Below are 6,000 nucleotides of genomic sequence, written 5' to 3' on the forward strand. Positions count from 1 at the left end.
AGAAAGATATTTCATGAACTTTCCCCAGCTGGACTGACCACATTCACTGCTATACTAAACTTTCAAAAATAATAAAAGTGGTGTCATCTTCCTTGTAAGATTTAGGGTTAACACGGACAGTCTTGAATAATTTGGCTCTTAAGTCCCAGTTCCCTGACCAGAGCTTCCTTCATTCTCCCAACTCATCTCAAACTGTTTCAATTTAAACTCCCTTTCTTTGTAATTGTTTCCTTTCCTAGAATTCCCTTTCTCTTTCTTGGAATTCTCTGTTCTTCTTTCTGTCTCCCTCTTTTCCTGGAAATCTCTCTTGCCTCTGTTGGATTTTCAGTTCTATCCTTAGCTGTTTCGATGTTAATGTATCTGTGTGACAGTTCTCAGTTTCCACCTCTTGGCCTTTTGCCACAATTTTGCAATTCCATGGATTTCAGGTGGAACACAACTGCTAAGTGCCTGGCTATGTCCTTTTAATTTTTCATAAGTTATCCAACCTGCTCCATAAAAGCATTAATATCAAGCATGGGCATTATCGTACTATTAATATTGGAGATTAAAAATAAATTATTTCCAGTTTCTTTTTTTAAACAGCTTTTGAAGGAACAACATATTCCTCTCTCCAGCTCTGTTGCTCAACTGTGGAGACTATCCAAAATGCCAACGACCAGTTGAGGAGAGGAAATCAGTTCTCTAATTTTTGAAGCCCCTTTGGTTGGCAGTAACTATTAGTTTTTAAATTTAGTTTTCAGTATACATCTATCATGCTTCATTTAAAACATAGTACACAGGAAAATGAAGGAGCCAATTGCTAAGGTTTTCTTGAGTGAAAAAAGAGGAATTTTATTACTTACTAAACCTAAGGAAAACATAATGGAGCATAACAGCAAACAAACACAGGTAAATTTATAAAAGAACAAAGGTACAGAGAGAATAAAGACTTGCAGCTTGAAAGTGCTGAAAGTCTTTGAGATGTGAGAGGAAAACCAAAGCTTTAACTTATGGCTTGTTTCCTCCCAGTGGTGACTTTGGCAGAGTTCTGGAGATCTTGATGAGTAGTTGTTTTGCCAAGTTACGTTTTCACCCAGAATTGAATTTGAAGGTTGAGAGAAACAGAGAAATATGGAGAGAAAGCCTTATAGATTCTGTTAATGTGAGCCCGTATTCTCTGCTCTGTTTTGCCAAGAAAGCTGCTAAATTCTGGTTTGTTGCATATTTCTGACTCCACCTCTATTGTCTTCTAAATAAATGCAAATTTCTTGACGCTAACTTAGTTGTCTTGTTTTACTGTATTAAGATAAAATGATGATTTCAGTCTAGCTTATTTAATGTATTCCATTTGGGTTCCCTAGAAATGCCTCAATCTGCCATCAGGTGATGGAAGTTGAATATTGATAGTCCATTTTTGCCATTATTGTAATATACAAGGCCCTCCATCTAACCCTATTTAGATAACTAATGACTAGTATACCAAGGCCATAATGCTCAGCAATGGATCCCGATACTTTAGAAAGTAGAAGCCTGACTGTACGAGAATACCATTCAATAAACAGCACTTTCTCCTCTTGGTCACATTTCCACATTAAATTGGAATGTAGTATATACAAACCTGCTTGAATATTACTTGTTAAAATTGTCATCAAAAAGATGGCTATACATTAATAGTACCTTGTTGAAGATCCAATGGAAACAAACAATGGACAGACAGGTAGAGTCATAGAGTCAAAGAGTCATACAGCACAGAAGGGGACCCTTTGATGAAACTTGTCCACGCTCACCAATTTTCCCAAATTAAACTGCCCCACCTGCCTACCTTTGGCCCATATCCCTCTGAACATTTCCTATTCATGTACCTGTCCAATGTCTTTTAAATGTTACAACTGTACGTACATCTACCACTCTAGCAGTTCATTCTACATACGAACCATTTTAAATCTTTCTCCTCTCACCTTAAAATTAGGCCCTCTAATTTTGAACTCACCTACCCCAGTGGGAAAAAAAGCCTTTGCTATTCACCTTATCTATGCCCTTCATCATTTTGTAAACCTTTATAAAGTCACCCTTCAACCTCCTACACTCGAGGGAAAAACGTCCCATCCTATCCAGCCTCTCCTTATAACTCAAACCCTCCAGTTCTGGTAACATCCTGGTAAATATTTTGAGCACCTACTCCATTTTAATAATATCCTTCTTATAGCAAGGTGATCAGAACTATATACAGTTTTCTAAAAGTGGCCTCCCCAACATCCTGTACGTGATGCCCCAACTCCTATACTTAATGGGTTAAGCATTGAAGGCAAGTGTGCCAAACAATTTCTTTAACACCCTGACTACCTGTGCTGCAACTTTCAAAGAACTCTGTACCTGGAAGCTTAAAATCCCTTTGTTCAACAATGCTTCCCAGGGCCCTACCCTGCTTAAGTCCTGCAACACCTCGCCTTGTATAAATTAAACTCCATCTACCACTCCTCAGCCCAATGGCCCAATTGATCAAGATCCCTTTGTAATCTTAGATAACCTTCTTCATTGTCCACTATGCCATCAATCTTGGTGTTATCTGCACATTTACTAGCTATGCTTCCTAAATTCTCATTTAAATCATTCATATAAATAACAAATAATAATGGACCCAGCACCGATTCCTGCAGAACACCACTGGTCATAAACTGAAAAACAACTCCACCACCACCCTCTGTTTTCTATCATCAAGCCAATTTTGTAGTTTAGAAGAATGAGATTTAATTGAGGTATGTAAAATAAAAAAGGGGATTAAAAATCCCCAGTGTTTACCATATCTACTCATAGAACTCTGCCAATGCAAACAAGCCACCATTATCACATTGAAAGTTTAGTATCTCGTAATGGTTTCAAAAACTCATGAAATACTAACTCGTTAATCAGTGAACCATTTACTCCCCCAACACCACACACACACACACATAGATCAAAGCACATTCAATCCAATATTCATAGCCCCTACCAATGAAGGCAAACATGCTGTATGCCTTCTTTATCACCTTATCGACTTGTGTTGCCACTTTTAAGGAGTTAGGTACTTGTACTTCAGGATCCCTCTGTATATCAATACTCCAAAGAGTCCTGTTATTTATTGGCCTTCCAAAATGCATTCTTTAACACTTTCTATGGATTAAACTCCATCTGTCATTTCTCCGCTCAACTTTCAAACTGATCTATATCCTGCTATATTCCTTGATAACCTTCTTCACTATCTGCAACTCCACTAATTTAGTGCTGTCTACAAACTGACTAATCAGACCAACATTTTCATCGAAATCATTTACAAACAAAAGAGGTTCCAGCATGGATCTTTGCAGAACACCAATGATCATAGACCTCCAGTCAGAAGGACACGCCTCCACATCTACGCTATATCTTCTACAACTAAGCTAACTTTGTATCCAACTTAAAATCTCACTGCAGATCCCACGTGAATTAAACTTCAGGACCAGCCTGCCATGAAAGACCTTGTCAAATGCTTTAGTAAAGTCCACTTAGAATACATCCTCTGCTCTACCCTCATTAATCATTTATCACTTCCATAAAAGACTTACTCACATTTAAGAGACAACATCTCTGTCATACAGAGCCATGCTGACTATCATTCCATTCTTTTCCAAATGTGAGTAAATCCTGTCCTTGAGAATCGGATATAAGGCTGACTAGCTACTGCATTATCCCTGTTGTCCTTCTTAAATGAAGGAGCAATATTGGCTATTCTCCAGTCCACTGGGACCTCACTTGTTGTTAAAGAGAATAGGAAGATCTCTGCCAAGGCCTCAGCAATCTCTTCCCTTGTCTCTTGAATTCTGGGATGGATCATGAAGAGAGAAGAACTGGGCAATTATTTAAAATAAAGAGTCTGTCATTTAAGACAAAGACAAAGAGAGGTTTGTTTCACTCTGTTGTTAGTCTGCGTAATTACCTTCCTCAGAATGCAGAATATAGAACTATAGTGTCCTTATGAAACAGAGTGAGGCTGTTTCTATGCTAGCTTTTTACAGAGCAATCCATTCATTCCAAATATTCCTGAAGACCTGTAAATTTCTTACCCTCAAATGCCTAACCAATTTCCTTTTCAAATCACTGATTGTCTCCTGTTCCCACAACCTTATAAGTAGCGAGTTCCAGCATATTAGCATTTGCTGGATGAAAACGTCCTTCCACACATTTTCCTTCTATCTTTATTCTGCAAAACCATCAATTTGTGCTCTCTAGTCCTTGTACTCTCAACTTTTGAGCAGCATGCTCCTTTGTCAATCGTATTTAAAGCCATCATAGTCTTCTACACCACCATCAAAACTCCCTCAATCTTCTTTGCTTCAAACAATATCTCCTTTTGAGGTGTCACATTCTGCATAGAGTTAGTGTTTCATATCGGCGATCTTATATCAGAATTATTGTGCATGGATGTCATTCTTTAAACTATAAAGACGCTGGTGTAAGCTTTCATTCTTTTTGCTAAATGTTGCTCTGTAAAGAAATTAAAAGCTCCCTTTCAAACCAACTGCAGCATTTTCAGATTTCTTTGTAGTAAAGAGATAACGATAACAACACACAGACTGTTCATGTGGTCATCTGTCCCAGCTACTGTTAGAAACATACTTTTAAAAATAGAGCAGTGAAGACTTGGTAATACCTGCTCCGTGTAGTTCTGTTAGGTTTTACGGTCCACATGCCCTATTCTACTTGTCAGGACTTGATCTGTGAGATAACTGTCTTTAAGTTTACTGGAATTTACTTTTGTCAGGATAGCTAGAGTATTTGGTAGCAACAGCTCTGAACTCTATGGATATCGTGGGAAGGGATGAGTGGTTACTGATGACTAAGAATGCCTAAAAAGATGAAATATCATGTTTGGGGTGTTCTCCTTCACTTCTGCTCTACAAAATGCACGTTTGCTTTGTTGCATTGGCTGCAATGACTAAACTCACATCCACGGTCCATCATTAGGTTCAAAATAAGCTTTAATTTTTATAAAACTAAATGTAGGTGCAATTGTCAGTGCAACAAAATCCTTGCAAGAGTTATCTGCTCATCACAATGTTTGCATTTTGACACAGGTAGTGGTCAAAGGTTCTTTAGTGGCAATTATTGTTCAAGAGAGACATCATGTATTCAGTTATAGAGTTACTTGAAAATAGGAGATAAAAATGAAGCACTCTGTGTCTACCGAAGTGGAAAAAAATGCTGAGGAAAATGTTAAGTGGCAGCAATGTAGTTGCTGTTAAAGCTGCAACTGGTGTGATGAGTGGCAGATTAATGGGTAGTCTAAACTGTTGTTAGGTAACTTCAATTGCCAAATTGCCTTTAAGAGCCGCAACGCATCCAGCTTACTTTCCTCCCCACTTCTAACGTTTAATTTCCCTCTATAACCTAGAAATACTGAAACTGTTTCTGATTTAACACAGGTTTCCAGCAAGCCCATGAGAAGAGATACTACAACTTTAACACAGGAACAGTTGGTATATCTTAAGACCAGATTCATCACGATAATAGCCTAAGCTGTGTTACACAGGAGAGTCTCTTTTCTGTGCAGAACCTGCTCATTGGTCCAGAATTGTTTATTTTCTGTGTAACTTACTGCTGATGAATTTGCTGCTCGCCACAAGCCAACTCACAGGATTAGGCACAAGGGTTTTGAAAATTTTTAAATGAGATTAAGGCAGCTGCTCCAAAATCCACCTCCTGACTATAAAAAGCACTGCTGAAGCCATTAGCAGTCTGCAGTTTGGCCCAAATTTAGATCAGATATCCCATTTATTTTTAATAGTGAGATCAGTTTTTAAAAAAAAATCAATGGGAAAAATCAATGCATGCATTTTGAGATTGGAAAATCAAACCGGCCTTATTATACTGGTTAATATATGGACACTGACTGGTGGACATAAATGTATTTTACTGTAAGCTTATATCAACATGCTGCTGATTTACTTTGTCAGGCTATTGCATATCTCAACACAATGCTAATCATCAAACTTGAATTGTAAC

The sequence above is a fragment of the Chiloscyllium plagiosum genome, unplaced genomic scaffold (genome assembly GCF_037043375.1).
Source record: "Chiloscyllium plagiosum isolate Xiang-an unplaced genomic scaffold, Cpla_swu_hap1 HiC_scaffold_24, whole genome shotgun sequence".
NCBI classification, from domain to species: domain Eukaryota; kingdom Metazoa; phylum Chordata; class Chondrichthyes; order Orectolobiformes; family Hemiscylliidae; genus Chiloscyllium; species Chiloscyllium plagiosum.